The sequence below is a fragment of the Cavia porcellus genome, unplaced genomic scaffold (genome assembly GCF_034190915.1).
Source record: "Cavia porcellus strain 051 isolate PalLab524CR breed Dunkin Hartley unplaced genomic scaffold, mCavPor4.1 scaffold_1, whole genome shotgun sequence".
Classification (NCBI taxonomy): Eukaryota; Metazoa; Chordata; class Mammalia; order Rodentia; family Caviidae; genus Cavia; species Cavia porcellus.
Genome location: NW_026947484.1, coordinates 152,977,781 through 152,997,928, shown reverse-complemented (window position 1 = coordinate 152,997,928; position 20,148 = coordinate 152,977,781). Strand labels below are relative to the sequence as shown.

Genomic DNA, 20,148 nt, shown 5'->3' with positions numbered 1-20,148 from the left:
ACAAGACATCATAATAGCTAGTGCTGATTTAGTATCATCTTGTTTTGAAGTCCCATCAAACTTGTATTCTTTTGTCTCCATGGGTCTTAAAAGGTTGTATCTTATTGGATTTTATTATATATGATAATATAGGCAAAAACTTTTACAAGGAGTTTATATAGAAACCATTGTTCATTTTCTGTTAATTGGTCCTAAATACCCTGTAATAATTTCATTCTTTTGAATGGTTTTATAGTGTCTTGATATGTTTGGTGCTACAGTATATGAAGTTATACTCAAAGATTTCAAGGAAGGAGACACAATGGTAACTATTTTTATGTCAGGATATGTTATGGTGAAACACTATTTTGCTCAAATAGTTATGATTTGACCTGTGCTGTTCTGTTGTTATGCCCTCTTTTATCTCAGTCCCCACCTTTTTAAATTATTTATTTTTCTTTTTATTTTTTTAATTAAGGGAAAAATAAAAAATAGCAGGATACATTATAGTAACCTACTTTGATTTCCTATTAACTTGATTTGAAATCCTGTATTGCCCTCACCATCTTGTTTTGACTGATTTTCCTTTATTCTGCTTTGCTTGATAGTACCAAGTTCGAAAGTATAGGCATAATTGTGAAGACAGTAAGAATCATTATGACGCCCATTCCGGTTGGCTATTATTTTCTTTTAAAATCCTGTAATGTCTCCAATGCTTTGGTTTTATTCTTTACTGTTTAATTCAATTTTATTATAACTGCCAATTCTTCTTAAAATAGCAAGAGGCAGTATGGGTAACCGTTGTTGATCACCTTGTATTTTGTTTTTACATTATCCATTATATCCATCCTTTTGATTTGACTGACTCTGTTCTGATATGTCGCATTTGGTTTTACTCTCTTCAAAAAAAGTAATAAGAACTGTGGGAGTAATAAAACCCAAAATGTGTAATTGGCATTGTACAAAAGAAAAAGAAAAGAAAGTGCTCTAAAGGTAATAACTGCATATATGTTTAAGTGTATAAGATAGATAACCATATTACTGAGTGTTTTTTGAATCATTGAACAAAACTGTTTGCACTCTCACTGTTTGAAAGTCCACTTTATATGCTTCAATAATGTAACTTGAACAACTATTTCTAAAATGAGAATATGTAATCTATTAACTAGTGATTTCTTACTGATTATTATTTTTAATTTTGTATTACTTGTACCCTTTTTCTGTTTTTTTCCTTTTTCTCCTTAAATAAAAAAAAGAAGTCAACCAATACCAAATACTGGGGAGGGTGTGGGAAGAAAGGAACCTGTGTCCATTGCTGGTGGGAGTGTACACTGATGCAAGCACTGTGGAAATCAGTATACAAATTTCTGAAAAGACTGAAAGTAGAAATTGTATTTGTTGAAACAGCTATTACCTTTTTAGACAGCTCTCTTCTCCAAAAAATTGAATTCATCATCCTCATTGATGAATGCATAGCCATGTTTATAGAAGTACAATTCAAAATAGCAAAATCTTGAAAACAGAATATATGTTCTTCAATAGATGAATGGATTAAAGATGTATTTATACACAGTAGAGTACTTTTCTGCCATAAAAAGGACAAATTTGAGTCCCTTATAGGAGAACTGGTGCAGCACACACACACACACACACACACACACACACACACATACACACGTACATATAGTGGTACCTTGGTTTGCAATTTTTATGATTTTTGGAGCTGAAGTTATGCTTGTGTATCTATGAAGGAGTTGGCTATGATTGTGGTTTTTTTGTTTCAAGAGAATTTAATTATTTATTGATTACACATGATAATGGATGATACACAGCTTCAAACCCATCTATCATTGAATTGGGGTACCATTATTCAACTTAGATATATAGAATGTGCCAACAATCATTTTTTATAACCAAGTAATTGACTGCTTGGGTGACATTTTCAGTGGCCAAATCCAGAGGTCATAACAGTAACTGTCAGTTCAGCTATAAAAAGTTTCTGAAGACAATGGCTTCATTACCCAAGCAATTGTAAAGAAATTTTAAATGGAACCTGGCATCACCCTGAAGGAACTCTCACTTCACACTGTTGGAGAGGTTTAACAAGATGGCTTCAGAGGAGACTAACTTTACATAGCACATTAAACAAAACACATTTATGCAGCTTCATGTTCAGACAATTGCAGTGAGCAATCAATAGTATGGGTGCAAAAAAAGTCTACATTAAAATCCTTTGTTGGAATGCGTAACACTTTCCACAGAACAGAAATCTAAAGTAACCGGTTACACAATGAGTCACAAACACAGGCCTCAAGTTTTTTGAATGTACACGAGTATTGTTTAAAACACATGTTCTTTGTAGCAGCAAGGCCATGCATCACTGTGCTTAACTGAGTTCACAAATGTGTTGTAATCTGTAGCTTCCCTGTCATTTCTCTGGCTCTCCTCTCCTGCCAAGCTCTGTTTCCTGGAAGTATTTAAAACCTTCTGCCACTGACAGTTTTTGCTGCTGCTGGAATCACCATCATCACCTTGATTTCATGGTTCGATAAAGTATTGGCCTCCACCACCGAAGCACCCAGAGCTTCTACCTCCAAAGATTCCTCCTTTCAAGGGTCCAAAATTTGAAGATTGATTGCTATAATTGCCGGTTCATTGTAGCTTCTACCACCTCCATAATTGCTTCCATAATTACCAAGTCCATTGTAGCCATCCTCACAGTCACTATCCACCTCCACCACAGCTGCCACCAAAGCCACTTTGACCACTGAAGTTTCCTCCACGACCAAAATTGTCATTTCCAGCAAAATAACCTCTATAACCACCAACAAAATTTCGAGAACCACTCAGACCTCTGTCTAGATGAAGCACTAGCCATTTCCTGCTTTGACAGGGCTTTCCTTACTTCACAGGTGTGGCCGTTCACAGTATGGTATTTCTGAATGACAATCTTATCCATAGAATCATGGTCATCAAAGGTTACAAAAACCACTGCCTCAGTCAGTCATGATTTCAATCACTTCATTTTCTCTGCACTGTTCAAAATAACCTTTAGGTACTGTTCTTCAGTATCTTCTTTAATGCCACCAGCAAAGATCTTCTTCATAGTTAAGTGGGCACCTGATCTTTGAGAATCTTCTCTTGAAACAGCTTTCTTTGGTTCTACAACTGTTCCATCCACTTTATGAGGCCTTGTATTCATGGCTGCACCCACCTCCTCCATAGTAGCATAAGTGACAACCCCAAAGCCTCTGGAACGCTTGGTGTTTGGAACTCTCATCTCTCATGGCCACACAGTTGGTGAGTGTGCCTCATTACTCAAAATGGCTTCTCAGACATTCATCAGTTGTATCAAAGCTCAGCTGTCCAATGAAGGGCTTCCACAGCTGTTTGGGTTCTTTAGGAGATGATGACTTAGACATCACAGCAATCGAAAGAGACTAATGATGATGCTTCCTCCGTGATGTCCACCAGCAGAAAGGGTATGGTCATGTTCATTATCCATTGTGAAGTTTGCAAACAGAAGTGAAATTTCACTGAACAATTTTGTTTGTGAATCTAATTGTTTGCAAACAGAAGTGCTCATGAACCAAGATATTACTGTACTGTATATATAAATACTGTGAAATAAAAGATAGATAATAGGAAAAGAGAGAAATAAAAAAGATATTGTAATTCAGTGTGGATAATGTATCTAAAAGTATAACTTTGCTTGGTACAATTGTCTTGCAGGCTTTATATGTTCTTTGCCTACTAGCCTAGTTTTCAATCTGTATATATAAATAGCTTTATAAGGTCTTATAAATAAATGAATCTGATGCTAGAAAAATAAAAGAGGAGTGACGGGAGGGGGAAAGGTAACTGAAATATATTATGTACTTATACCAATCCACTATAGTGAACGTGATCATTGTATACTGTGAGTGTGTATTAATGGAAGTTAAAAAAAACTATTTGCACTTCACACTTGGTCCAATCTATTAGAGCAATCTTTCTAAATTTGATTGAATAGCAGATCCGTCTTTGTGTTAACTACTCCACTGTCTGATAGACTGCTCCAAAAATTGCAAATGTTGACCAGAACTGTTCTTTGAAGGTTGTGTAAAACAGCATAAATCAAATGCATGAAATCAGAATTGGCAACTGCAGTGAGTTCCAGACTGGCTTCTCTTTGGCTGTCATAGAATTCGGCTGTATTCAGGGCTGGTAGCTAACTGTCTTCTCCCCTCCCGTCTCATCAACTGTGAGTGTCTCTCCTGTATTATGAGAGGGAGTTAGTGAATCTATGTGGATGTAGGGAGAAACGCGTGGCTGCCAGAACCTGACAGAGGCGAGCCAAAGAGCCATGCTAAAATTATTACAGTGATCCTGGGGTTATACTGTTTTACACTGAAGCAGTCAGAGTGCGTGGTACTCAGGTTCATGCCAAGTGTCAAGGAAACGTGGTGAGGGGCGGGGTGTGTTTTCCAGGCCCCTGTTAGGATGGTAAGGAAATATAGTGAGAGCAGGATGTTCTTGTGGCCTTCAAGAGCCGGGAAGACCTTGTCTGTCATGAATCTTCATTTCCTGCCTGCGTACTGTACATTCATGGCCACTGGCAGCCACTCTTTAACCATGTGAGTGGGATTACAGTGGACCTGAGGAGTGGTGGTACTCAGATAAAAAGGCACAGGGGATAAGCCCCTCACCCTAAAACTTCTCACATTTAACTTTTAATTTTCTTGGTAAAATGAATCAAACTATTTCTTATATATATTTATTTGTTACAAAGAATAGGCTTTAATGTAGGTTTTATTAAATATTGCAACAGATTGGTAGGAGAAGTAGAAAGAGGAAGGAGTACACATTGCTGCCTTTTGTATCACATTTTTGGGGAATTACACAGACTACATAAAAATATGTTAAAATTTTGTGCATGTTTGAATACTCATTCTTGGAACATTCTGATACTCTTGTTCAAGATAGAACACTTATTATTCATTCAATTCCTTGAATAAATAAACAGTTAATTGAATGCCTAAACTGTACGAGGAACCCACAGTTTGTTGAAGAAGACTGATGTTAAAAAATATGCTACATTGTGCTAAGTACAATAACAGAAATATGTATTATATACAATGGTGGTTCAAGGAATGGAAAAATGTGATAATTTTCTGTAGATCCAGGGAAGCCACGGACAATGTAAAAGAATGCTGCTAGGAAAAGAAAAAGAAAAAAAGCCTACCTTAGGCAAAAGAAATATGATCTGAGGCACGGATTTGAGAGAACAATAGTGAAGAAATTCCAGACAAGAGCCTGAGTCCAAGAAGTTCATTGCTGTTCTCTTTCTGTCTGTTTCTGTCTGCCTCTGTCTGTCTGTTCATCTGGCTGTCACCCTCTCACTCCCTTCTTATCCTAGCTAGATAAGTATTCGTCCCTATGTATATTTACAGGCTAATTTTACACAATTTCCAGTGTTGTTCAGCAGCCACCTCCTAATTCTCTACTCTCTCTCCTACCTTCTGGGATAATTCCTTAATTCCTTCCCTTGCCTCAGATTCTTCACGTTTCTTTTTTGATTTTGCCTTCCAGCTAATGATGCTGCTTTCTGCATTGCTCAGAAGTTAGAAGCCTTCTTCAGAGAACTTCCCTAGCTCTTGTCTCCCTCTTTTAAACATCTGACCCTTTGATCCTGCTTCTTTGGCTACTGCCACATTATCTGTAGAATAAGACAGCTTGAGCTAACGGCTGTGCTATGAGCCCATTCTGCTCATGCTTTTGTTATCAGCTCACCTTAACTGCTCTTGTCAAAGGTTCCCAGCGACTGCCATAGTGTTAAATTTAAGAGTCCTTTCTCAGTCCTTGTCTTTCTTGGCTTGTTAGTACTATTTGACATAGTCGGTCCTCTCATCCTGAAGCACTCAGGTGACTTCTAGAATGTCCCACTCACCAGCCACCTCCCTGGCCTCTTGTAAGTCCCCTTCAGCTGGCTCCTCTTCACTCTCTCCAATCCTGACTACAGGGAGCCGTCAGGCTCAGTCCTTGGACCTCCCTTTGAATGGGCTTTCCACCATGGTGATCTCATCTGGCTTTATGGATTTAAACACCTGTTATACATTCTTATGTGTGGTATATTTCCTGTAGCATCATATAATTTTGTTTAAAAATAGGATTTGTTGATATTTTGAGTTTTTGGTATTTGTTTTCTATTGCTCTTTCCTATTCTGTGTCTCATTTTCTCTTTTTTGCTCTCTAATAAAAAAGTAAACTAAGTATTTAAAATTTATTGTATCCATTCCTGAGTTACCTTGTTAGTTACCCATGATTTTACTATGGTGTTAATAGTTACTCTATCATATGCATCCTTTGTTTACTAAAATCTAATATTATTACTTACATCATTTTTTGGATGTTACAACATGCTAATTGTATAGACTCACCTCTTTCTTTTTTGAATGCTGACATTGTTGGTTTTACCATTAAAGTGTAATATGGACCACTATTGTGCATTTTTGGACTTCTGATATATTCTCTGACATAGAAGTGAAAGGTGAGGGGACAGGTGTTGATAAGGCTAATTGGGACACATTAGGTAATTTAAACTTTTCATTTTAATCTTGAGAGTCTATAAATCTTGGACCCATGAGACTTGCCTTGCCAAAGGTTATGCAGCTAATTATGAGCCAAGTCATTTCTAAATGCATTGTCCAATAGAATATGGATGGATATGATTCATCACACTCAGAAGAGGAAGAAGTATATTTTTTTCCAATCATTTTGACTTTTTGAAATGCATTTTTCAATGATCTTTGTTCTATCTTATTCACTCACTACACATAAATGTCTGAATAAATCATAAACTCAGACAACCTCAATTTATATATACACATCTACTAATTCTAACAATCTAAGTTATTATCAGTTTTATTTTTAATTGGGTATTTTAATCTTAGATTTTCTAGGTAAGTAGTCATGTTATAAATGTGTTTTTTCCTTTCCATAGAAGATATTTCTGTATTATATTTTTCTCTTTTGTTGCATTGGTTAGATCATCTAGAATCATGTTAAACTGTAACTTTCATAGACTCTTACTTTGTTAGTAATATTAGTGCGATGCCCTCTGTGCTATGGTGCAACCTTTCCCAACTAACTGGACAGAAGAAGAACAAGGGACTTAGGAGTTAAAGAAGCTTGAGAAATAGCATTTTAGGTCCCCACCCTTCCTAGGACAGTCACAAAATAAACACATTATACTAAACATATATGAAGCCTCTGATAAATCCCCTAGTTAAAAAGAATTCTGCTTGATTGGTTTCAGTTATTTGCTCTGGGAAGGTGATTTGTTTCCCAGATACACCTGTGGATGCCTCCTCCCTTAATACAAATCTGAGAAATCCTTTGTTTCTCATGTCTCATTTTTGAGTGCTGTCTGCTGTTGGTTTTTGATGAATATCTTTTTATTTTCAAATCATGTAAAGGAGGTTGAGTATGTTTTTTAAACTCAGGAATTGATATTATATTTTAATCAAATACCCTTTCCAATTTATTGAAATATCGTGTAATTTTTCTTCTTTATCTCTTACACCTAGTGTCATGTCAATGGTAAATCACGGCTGCCAGTAATGTAAAGGTGGAAAAGACGGACTTTTGAATCCTTTTATGGGCTGTTTCAATACTCTGCCTGACAGTTATTGGCTATGTGAAAGCTGACCAGTTAACTTCACCTAGCTTGGCTTCCATGCTCATAAGATGGAGAGAGGTAGTAATTACCTAAGAATCTGCAGTTAAGTGTTTGGTACAGTGCTTGATGAAAAAAGCAGGCTCTCAATAAATGCTAACCTCTGACAATATCTCTTCTTTACTGTTGTGTATTAATAATGGCAGCTGTTAAAAGCCTGTGAGTTCTAGGATGCTATGAATTTGACATTTATGGTTTAGTTTTAGGATTAGTCCTTTCAGGTTATACCTGCCTTTTCTTGTAATAATTCTGGTAATTTTTTTCTAGAGTACCACTGTTATACCTAGAATTTCAGCTGTGTTTGTCTTTGATTGGGATTCTTATTCTTAATTTTGAATATGAATTTTTTCTATTTTTGCTCTTATTCAGAGTTCTTAGGTATTTGTCTATTTCCTTGATAGTAGAATAGGTTTTAAAATCATTTTGCAATTTCTAGAAATGTTACACTTTTTGGGTACTTAATTTTTGTTTCTATCTCTATGGATTAGCTCTTTTGACTCTATTTGGCTTTACTAAATTGTTTGTTATTAGTTCCTTTATAAGAATGATAAGTAGACTTGGGTATGGTATTTCTTATTTTATGGTAAATATATTTAGGATTCCAGGAATTTTATTGCATGTCCCTTGATGTAGTCTTGCTGTGAGGTTGATTTCCATTTAACCTGAAATTATTTAGAATGAATCTTTAAAACTGTATGTAAATAACTGGATGGTGAATATGGAGGTGCCTGTTAATATGGTCTAGTTTTAACACTGCCTTCATGATTTCTCTTTTTGTAAAATTTATTATGATTTCCTTTGTGGTCTACTATTTTATTTTTAATTTATTATCTGCTAATTTATTTTTAAGACAAGTGCTAAATTGTATATATTAATAAATTGCATTTATCAAATTATTCAAATCCTGTTATTTAATTTTTCTCTACTTGACTGATAACTGATTTGGGAATCATGGTTTTTTTCCTTTAGCATTCCTATTTTCTCCTACTAACTGATAAGTACTTTCTTCTTTTAGTCTTATATTTAATATTATACCACAGACAGCATCTAAACCATGCAGAAGTTTGGAGGCCATGAGAAGAGGTTGAGCTTCATCTGAAGCACATGGGAACTTTTTAAATACAAGCCAGTGACATCAGTAAGACATATATTTAAAGCACATCATTGTGGACATTGTATGGAACATAAAGACACATAAAAGTAGGAGCAGGGAGACTAATGGGTATGGAGAGGAGAAGAAAGATGATTAATGATTTATAGTGGAAATACGACCAAATTCACAAATGAATTTGATAAGGAACTGGGAACAGGAAGAATTAAGGCATAAAAGTTTTAAATTACTCATTTGCTGGAGAGAGGGAACAGAATTATAATAAGATATTAAAAGCACTGTTAATGCTGTTTCCTCTCATTATTCTCATGCCTTCCAGAAACAGTTGTGTGACAAACTAAAGATGCAAAGATGACAGATCCCTCCACATAGTTGCGGGATTATTCATTATCTGCAAGCATAATCTCATTGGAATGGCCTTCATCATCTTCATGCGCAAAGAGTTTGCGTGGCAGTAGAGCCATGCCCATGAGGCCGTTGGCAAGGGATGCTTGTTTAGGAACAACAGAAACTCAGTTGCTGCTCAAATGACTGATGCAGTTTGGCAGTGTGCACTGGTCAAGAAAGATGCCAAGGTCCGGTGCATGCTCAAGCAGCATTCTGTGTGGAGCACCAGGGACTCTGACTCTTACCTGTAAATAAAAGTGTGCTTAGAAAATAGGCCAAAATATACAATTTATAAGATTCTAAAATTTAAATCAAAGTACACAATTGGACTATATTATTATTATAATGCATTGTAATCTATTGTCACATGAACTAGAATATATATGTGTGTGTGTGTGTGTGTGTATGCATTAGTAAAGTTAGTAAAAAAGTCAGTAGAGTTAGGAATTACTAGTAAAATTAATACCCTAACATACACATGCACATAAATACAGACATCATATATCTTGTATATAAGATTGATAAGCATGTATAAATTTCTAGAGTGCTCTGAAGTTTCTTATACTAATAGAATATCACTCATAGGAATTTTGGGAAGCAATGCAATATAACATCAAATATGAATCTCAGGAATTTGGCAGAAATAGGCTCATGGAAAACTGACAAAATTAAAAGGTCTGGAAAACAGGAATGCAAGGAAGACTGTAAAAATTCACAGATTTATTTGACAAACTTTATGATTTTTATTGATGTAGAAGAAAGGACATATTACAGTATAATGATCTCTGGAACAGCCTAATAGTGAAGGAAATTCTTTCCGAGAACATAGGAATGGAAAAACCACTCAGATGCACTCCTCTTGAAATTCAATTTAAAATGTCAAGACTTACAAATTATTCTACTATGGATAAGAATGCATAACATTTTATATCTTTGTGTCCATAAAGTATGCATATATAACTGATAAAATACATGCTTTGAAGCGATCAGATGAGCAATTAAAAATGGTTAGTGTTGTAATTTTAATCCTTTACAGTTGTAAAACTGCCTGGAAAATAAAGCAGATTTGAGTGCTTAAAATAGGTTGCGAGTAGCCTTATAAATGTCTTTTTCCACTGACCCACACAGAAATATCAGCAAGTAGCGTCTAGATTGTACTAAGTGTTAGTGGTTTGGTTTATCGGTTTGGTCAATGGAGCTACCATGCGGCGTTAGTTATTTGAGAACAGAGACAAATGTTATATTTAGTGCTATATTTCTATTGTGTTTCATAAATAGGAAAACGAGTGCTTTCTTTCTGGACTAATTAATGCTTCAGACCTTTTTATAAATATTTGTTTTTTGAGCCCCAAATGAAGTTTTTCAAGCAACTAAGTTTTTTAATTTGAGAGAAACATTTCTGAATTTGTTGTCCCATTTAACTCTTGTTTGTTGAACAAATGAGTTAGCCCCCTAATCTGTACTTTGCCATGTGCCATATGTGTAGCTCACCTGGTAGTTAAAAGTATGGAGTTGAAGAACCATTTAGTTTCAGATCCCAATTCTGGCATTTGATAGCTATATGGCAAGTTTCTTTCTTTGAACCTGATTTTCATGTGTGAAATAAGAACAATAAAAGTATTATCTCATAATGTAGTGAGAGAATCAAGTGAGTAAAAGCATGTAAAACAATACTCCTAAAAGCGACTTTTAGAACAAGAACTAGGAAATGATCTACAGTCAAGCAAATATATCTTTTAATTTGTTGCTTTGATTTTAGTTGTATTGTTGCCAATACATGGTAGGGCACACAAATCCTATGTATATCGCTTGATAACTTGTCACAAAGTTATCAATATCAATTCAATATCCAATTGAAGTAGAATACAAGTGCTATAGAGATGTCATGATAAAAACTGCTACCATATTGGCAGACAAACTAAATTTTAGAAAGTACGTGGCTTAGTGGCCCACCTCGCTCAAAGCCAGTGGTAACACACTCTACTCTCCTTAGTCGGGCTGCTTTCACCCTCTCTGAGCTGAAGAATGAGAGGTCGATCAATATTTGCTGGGTAAACTTGAGTGCACCACTCAGGTTGGCTTGGTTTGGAAGCCTCCTCTAAAGGGTGTTTTCAGGTGTATCTGGGTGGCTTACGAAGCTATGATTTTGGGGTCTATATCGGGTGCCTGCCTCCCTCTGGCACTGATCTGCTGCTGTGTTTTCTTGCCACACCCTTTCACCATGTTGTTGTCTTGGAGCTGGCCTACCATGCGCTGAAACCCATGAAACAGATCTAAATTAAATCTCTCCTTCTTTAAGTTGTGGGTGACAAACTGTTTGTCCCAGTGATGAACAACTGACTAATAATATCTCGCCACACTGTCATGCTGTGGTACAACATTTGGAAGTTGTGAAATAACCTATAGTTTTGTGTTAATGCACAGTATTTTTTATAATTACCACTTTTAAAATTTATGTTTAGCTTTAAAATTAATTTTTAATTTATATAATATTTATATCTATAGTATAATTTTATATCTATAAATGTATAATGATCAAATCAAAGCAATTATCATTTCTGTATTCTCAAATATTTATCATTTGTATGCATGGGAAACTTTGGACTCTATTTATTTTGGATATACATTAGATTCTTGTACCAATACTACCCAACTATACTATAGAATTCAGGAATTAATAATCCTGCTATTTCACTTAATCACCACTATTCTGTTTTCTTCTTTTGTGAGAGTGACATGTTTCTGCTTCCTAAACCAATTCATCTTTGTGAGTATAGATTATTTCATATACTACATGTCCTCCAATTCCATGTATGTTGCTACAAATGATACGATTTCATTACTTTTATGGATGACTATATCTCATTCTGTATATGTTCAAAATTCTCTTTGCTCATTTGGCCAACAACAGAAATATGGGTTGATTCCATATCTTGGTGAATGCAAATAGTGCTGCAATAATATGGAATGCCATATCTCTACAAAATACTGCTTTCATTTCCTTTGGATATATATCCAGCAGTAGGACTGCGTGAACATAAGGTAATTGTATTATAAGCTTTTGGAGGAACATCCATATTCGTTCCCATAATGGCTATACTAATTTACATTTCCACCAGCAATACGTAGAGTTTTCCTTTCTTTACATTCACATCAGCATATACTATTTCATTCTCTTCTTGAAAATAGTCATTTTAATTAAAATGAGATGCTATTCCTTTGTGGGCTTAATTTTAATTTTCCACGGTTAGTGATAATACACATTTTTCATATACTTGTGAGCCATCATATGCATTTTTAAAAATACCAATTAAGATAATTTTCTCATTTTTGATTGGGTAGTTTTTTTTGCATTTAAAATTTTGATGTATTTTTAGATGACAAGTTTGCAATTTTTTCTCATTTTATCAATTATCTCTTCACTTTATTGATTGTTTCTTCTATTATGCAGAAGATTCTAATATGATCAAGAAGCTTCTTTGATATAATTTCTGATATACTTTGGGTGTTGAATGTCCCAAAGTCTACATGTTAAAGGGTTGATCCATAGATGGGCTTATTGGGATGTGGTGGAATCTTTTAAGATAGGAGGCCCCCCAAATCCTAGTAAAGATTTTTGGATGAGATCCCACAAAGACAGGAAACAAAAGCAAAAATAGACAAATGAGATTGTGTTAGCTAGTTGTCACCATGAAAAAATACCTGAGATAATCAATTTATAATAAGAAAAAGCTTTATTTAATAGCCTCAGAAGTCCAAGAATATCAAGATTTGGTCCCACATGTTTGGTCTCATGCTGGGGTAGTACATCACAGTAGGAGAGCCTATGGCATGGTAAAACGGCTATTCTCATTAAAAACTTCCATGTTATACTGCTTTTTCTGTAACCTATGGGCTGTATCCTATGGGTTGTACTGTAGTTGGAAAGTACATCCACATAATTTCAATTTTAAAATAGTCATGAGGCTAGTTTGTTACCTATCACATCATCTGTGTTGTACAATGTTCCTGTGTGGTTGGAGAGAATGTTCTTTAGATACCTGCTAGGTCCATTTGGTCCAGGGTAGAGTTTAAGTCTGATGTCTGATGTTTCTTTGGTGATTTCTGTCTGGATGATCTGTTCTTTGCTGTAGATGGAAGGTCAAAGTTCCCTACTATTATTATATTGGAGTCTATTTAATGACAATCTTGTCTCTTTAATGTTTTTGATCTGGTCTATTTTATCTGTTATAAGTATGGTCAGCACTGCTTTGTCTTGGGTTCTGTTTAATGTCAGAGTCTCCTCTATACCTTAGTTTCAATCTGTATGTGTCCCTAGACAGTGAATGTGCAGTGAATTTCTTTTTTTTTTTTATTTAAGAGGAAAAAGAGAAAAACACAAAACAAAACAAAGCAGTGTAAGGTTACATATAATACAGAACTACAAAAAAAAAGCATAACAGTAAGAAATCACCTGTTAATAGATTACATATTATCATCTTGGAAATAGTTGCTCAAATCACAGTATCAAAGAATACAAAGTAGACATTCAAACAGAGAGACTACAAACAGCTGTGTTCAATGATCCAAAAACATTAATATAGTCAGCTATTCAACATCCCTATACACACTTGCTGTTATATCCGTTAGAGCTCTTTTTTCCCCTTCCTCTCTTTTTACAACAAAATTTACACATTTTAGATTTTATTACTCCTTAGTTCTTATTACTTTTTTGGGGGGGGGAGAATAAAGTCAAATATGGCAGAACAAAGCTGTCAGTGAAAACCAAGGATAGACTTAGCACATGATGTAGAACAGAGTATACGGTTATTAACAATAGTTATCAACGTTGTCTCTTGTTTCCTTAAAAAGATTTGTCTATCTCATTAGATATTATAAAGTTGGACAAAACAGTAGAGAACAAGACCAATAAAACTTAGAGAATGTGCAGTGAATTTCTTGTAGGTGGCATACAGTTAGGTCATTTAAAATAAATACATGTAGTTACTCGGCATCTTTTAATTCAATAGGAAAGTTTATCCATTTACATGTAAGATACTTATTAATAATGAAGGTCTTACTACTGCCATTTTATCCCTTATTTATTAGTTTTATTGCAGTGCCTTTCTTCTGAAATATTTTTATGTGTTTTTTGTCTGTGATTTTCCAATTGCAGTGTGTTTTCATCTACCTTTTATTTTACTCTTTATTTATATATTGAGTTTCTCATAAATAGAAATCATGTGCTATTTAAGTTTGTGTGTCTGTTTATTTCACCTAACATTATGGTCAAGTGCATCAAGTTTCCTACAAATGACTGGTTTATGTCTCTTTATGGCAGAGTAGTAGTCCATTGTGTGTAAATACCACATTTTCTTTATCCATCCATCTGACTCCTTCTAAAACTTAGCTACTATAAGTTGAGCTGTTTGGAACATGGGTTTGCATGTATCTCTCTAATATCATGACTACCTTTTCTAGGAAGGTACCTAGAAGGGGCATAGCTGTACCAAATGGAATGTCTAGTTTTAGATTTTTTGAGGAATCTCCATACCGATTTCCATAGTGGTTGTGCTATTTTACAATTCTTCCAACAATATAGAAAGGACCCCTTTCCCCCACATCTTTGCCAGCATTTATTATTTGCTTTCTTGCAGACAGCCATTCTTTGTGAGCTAAGTTAGACTCTCAGTTGTTTTAATTTGCATTTTTCTAATGGCCAGCAATGCTGAACATTTTTTCATGTATTTATTGGTCATTAATACCACTGAGAAGTATCTATTCATTACAAATGCCCACTTTTTGATTGGGTCTTTTATTTTGGGAAGTCTAAATTATGAATTTTTTAATGTGTTCTAGATGTTAGCCTGTGATGTTTTCTTCTTTTTCCTTTGTGTTTCTTTCAGTTTGAGGAATTAACTTTATTATTTTTGTAAGACAGTTTTCCTGGCAATGTATTCTTTCAGCTTTTGACTAAGAAAACATTTGTATTTCCTTTATTTATTTGTAATTGTAATGAGACATTCTTGACTGAATTTTCCCTTTAGCGCTGCGAAAACTACATTCTATTTCCTCCTGACCTGAAAAATTTCTGCTCAAAAGTATTCTTTCAAATAAATGGAACATCTTCTTATGTAATGTTTTTCTTTTTTGCTGCTTTAAGATTCTTTCTTTGCCTCTATTTTTCAGAGGTTAATTATAATATGTCTTGAGGTAGATCTGATTGAAATGAATCTGAATGGTGACCTGTGACTTTCCTGTATTGCTTTAAACTCTTTATTATATGGAATTTTCTCTTTTTATTTGATAAAAGTTTGATTAAATTTTCCATACCTGTAGCATTTTAAGTCTCTATTAAATCCTAATACCTGGAATATTACCTCTCTTAATGCTGTCCCAAACTTTGTATGAATGTTTTTCTTCATTATTGTTTTTATCTGCTTGTATATTTTCAAACAGCCTACCTTTAAGTCCACTGATTCCTTTTGTACTGTTTCATCTACTCTGCTATTAATACCTTTTATTTCATTTTTACTTAGTGTACTTTTCAGCTCAAGGATTTTTATTTGACTTTTAAAAGTTCCTTTAATCCCTCTGTTAAGTTTTTCTGGTATTGTATTGAATCATTTTTCTGCATTTTCTTGAAATTCATTGAGTTTTCTTAAAATTAATTGTTCTTTAAGGTTCTCTCAACGTTGACAGTTATTTGTTGCTACAAGCTTGATTTCTGTTGTGTAATTTTTGTCTGCTAGAGGAATTCATGGTTTCCTGATGGTTCCCCCTGGCAAACAAAGTTGTCTAGGCATTGAAAGATCAGGTATTTATTCCTGTTATCATACTTTGCTTGTACTTATCTTTTCAGAAATTGTAAGCAGATTACGCAATTTCTCTGAGAATTTAGTCCCTTCTATTTTAGCTCTAGATGGTGATCTTAGTCCACATTTATAAAATGTATGTTGTTGGTGTGTTGTCACTAGTTAAGCACTAGAGGGTGTCCCCCTACCAAGAGTTTATCCCAAATTGGCATGTTCAAAATGAACTTGGGGGAATGCTAAAAATGTGATTCACACTTGCAAACTTCTACCTGGGGCCATGGTAGACTCAGATGTAGATTCAGACATACAGCTCACCACAGGCAAATCTACAGAGCAGTGAGGTACAACAATCTGAAAGCCACCCACCCAGGCTTTCTGAAGTGGTAACAGCAGAAGTAAAAGAACAGATGATTGAGGCTCTAGAAATAATCAAGTCAGAAATAATGTTTCAGATAACTACAGAAATGGTGACCACAATGACGACATGTTTAGTGACTCTAGAGCAGATACAGATAAAAAGCAGAAGAGTTCAGGAAAATGAATGCCCAACATAGGAAAGAAGTAGAATCCATGAAACAGATTCAAACAGATATCCAGGAGAGTAAAAATTCCATCAAAAATATTCACAGCAGAGTGACTCAAAATAAGGACAGAATTTCATGTCTAGAAGACAGGATTGTGGTTAGTGAACATAAAAAGAAAGATTTCTTTAAAATAGGAAGGGACAATAAGAAATCAATCCAGGAGCTGCTAGATGATGTAAAGAAAAATAACATAATAGTGATCAGAGTTAATGAAGAAGCAGAAGAATGCAAATGATATAAAAAACGTGTTCACAGATGACTTGGCAAAAAGCTTCTAGGGCAGGAAAAAGAATTTGACAGGCAGATAAGTGAGACAAAAGGAACTCCAATTAGCCATGAAAAAAAACTACATCAAGGCATATAATAGTCAAGATTCCAGAATTCAAAACAAGAACAGAACATTAAAGCTGTTAGAGAAAAGAAACAAATCACCTATAAAGGAAAGCCCATCAGAATCATGGCAAACTTCTTCACACAAACACTCAAGTAAAGAAGAGTTTGCAGTGAAATATTTCAATCCCTAAAAGAAAACAACCTCCAATTCAGTCTTACCCTGCAAGACTGCCTTTCAAAATTGATGGAGAAATAAGAAACTTCCATGACAAAGTACACCTGTGGAAAATATGAACACCAAATCATCCCTACAAAATATTCTAAAGAACATTATACAAAGACATAATAAGAATTACAGCTCCATGAACCCCAACAGAATAAATTCACTATGGAAAGGAAGTAATTAAACAGATGGGAAAAGGGAACCAAAAATAAGAAAATAACATGACAAGCAGTTATAACCATCAATGTTAATGGTTTTAACTCACCAGTCAAAAGAAACAGACTGGCAGAATGGATCAAAAAGCAAGATCCAACAATATGACATATCAAGACATCAAGAAAAACATTTAACTCGAAATGAAATTCATAGATTGAAAGTAAATGAATGGAAGACAATATTCCATGTGATAAGAAACTGAAAGAAAGGACAACTATTCTACAGCAGACAAAGTAGATTTCAAGCCAAGATGGATTAAGAGAGATTCAGAAGGTGACTACATCCTTATAAAAAGAACAATCCAAGAAGAAGAGATAATTATCAAATATATATGCAACAAATACCAGCACATCCAACTATATAAAACAAATATTTATAGATATGAAAATTCAAGTAAGCACTAATGCATTTGTACCTCACTGACCCAAATAAACAGGCCAACTAGACAAAAAAAATCAACAATGAAATAGAACTGAAAGAAACTTTTGAACAAATGGACTTAGTAGGTGTCTACAGAGTGTTCCACACTCCAACATCAGAAAACACATTCTTCACAGCGGTGCATAGGATATTCTCCAAAATTGATCACATGCTAATTAACAGAATATCCTTAGGTAGATGCAAAGAAATTAAAATTATCCCATGCATATTATCAGACCATAGTGAAATGAAATTAAAAATCACTGGCAAAAGAAACCACCAAAAAATTCATAAACATATGGAAATTAACACCTTCCAGAACAACCAATGGGTCACAGAGAAAATTAAAGAAGAAATTAGAGAGTTCCTATGATTAAATGATCATGCCAATCCAACGTATCTGGGACACAGTGAAAACAGTTCTATGAGAGAAATGCACAGCGGTAAATATCCATATCAAGAAAACAGAGTAAGCTCAAATAAACAACTTACTGTTGAACCTCAAGCTTCTAGAAAAAGAAGAGCAATTCAAGCCAACAATTCCTAAGAGGGAGGGAATTATAAAAACCAGAGAAAAAATTAAAGCAAAGGAGACTAAGAAAACAATATTAAAAATCAATGAATCAAAGAGCTGGTTCTTTGAAAGATTAAATAAAATTGACGAACACTTAGCCAATCTTATTAAAAAAGAAATAAATTACATGTAATTAGAAATAAAAAGGATGAAATCACAACAGATCCTGCAAAAATCTACTTTGAGAATTTGATTTTAATAAGATGGGAAAAGCAGAAAAAAATGGACAGATTCATACATCTCAGTTACCAAAGGTGAATCAAGAAGATATACAAATTCTATGTAAGTCAGTATTAGTCATTGAAATTGAAAATATAATTAAAAACCTACCAATAAAGAAAAGACTAGGTACTGATGAATTCAGCAAGAAATTTAAAGAAGACTAAACGTCACAATTTATCATATTCTTTAATCAAGTTGAAAGGGAAGCAATACTTCCAAATTCATTTCTGAAGCAAGCATTACCACAACTAGAAAATGATCTAACCAAAAAAGAGAATTACAGGACAATTTCCCTAATGAACATAGATGCAAAAATTCTCCATAAGATACTGGCAAACAGAATGCAGCAAATCATCAACAAGATGACACTCTATGACTAACTGGGATTCATCCCAGGGATGTAGGGATGATTTAACATATGCAAATCAACAAACGTAATACAGCATTTTAACAGAGCCAAGAGCGAAACCTTAAGATCACCTCTATAGGTGCATAAAAAGTATTAAGTTCAACATCCATTCATAAAAAACTCTTCATAAAATTAGTATAGATGACCTTTATCTCAATCTGATAAAAGTCATCTATGACTAACCAACAGCCAACATCATACTAAATGAACAAAAACTATAGGCTTTCACTCTAAAATCAGGAACAAGATGAGGCTGCTTATTTAATACAGCTCAGGAAACGTTAGCCAGAGCAATTAGATAAGAGAAAGAAAAGGAATAAGGATAAGAAAGGAAGAAGTTAAGTTATCATTATTTGTGGATGACATACTTTACATAGAGAACCCCAAAAACTCCACCCAAAGGCTCCTAGATTTAATAACCAAATTCAATAGTGTAGCAGAATACAAATTTAACACTCAAAACTTAATAGCCTTCCGGTACATGAATAAGAAACCCACTGAGGAAATCAGAGAAACATCACCTTTCAAAATAGCATAAAAATACCTAGGAATCAATCTAACACAGACAGTAAAACATCTCTACATTTAAAAGTATAGTACTTTGAAAAAGGAGATGGAAGAGGACGTTGGAAAGTTGAAAGCTAGCCCTTCTTCTTGAGAAGAAAGAACCATTTTAGTGAAAATGGCTAGATTTCCAAAATTGTTACACAGATTTAATGCTATCCTGATCTAAATTCCAACAGCAGGTATTACAAATTTAGAGAAAACAACCCTAAATTCATTCCTAAGTAGAAGACAAGTAGAGTAGCAAAAGAATTTCTGGACAACAATGGCAAGGCAGGAGGCATCACAATCCCTGACTTGAAACTGTACTTACAAAACTACTGCAGTATAGCATAAAACAAACAGACCAAACCAGGCCAAAGCAAAGCAAAGTAAAGCAAAACAGACCCGTGTATTACTAGAACACACTAGAACAAGCTAAAACAACTCCAGACTTACTCAGATACTTTATCTTTGACAAAGGAGTCAAACATCTTCACTGGAAGAAAGATAGCTTCTTTAATAAATAATTCTGAAAAATCTGACTCTCCATATGCTGAAGATTAACGTTACATCCATATCTTTCACCATGAACTGAACTAAAGAGGAAATGGACTACAGATCTAAATATTAAAA

General features: G+C 34.4%; 1 pseudogene; it reads right to left on the bottom strand.

Moving 5' to 3' along the window:
* Positions 1-2,319: 2,319 nt before the first annotated feature.
* Positions 2,320-3,401, bottom strand: LOC100712788 (heterogeneous nuclear ribonucleoprotein A1-like; annotated as a pseudogene).
* Positions 3,402-20,148: the final 16,747 nt, after the last annotated feature.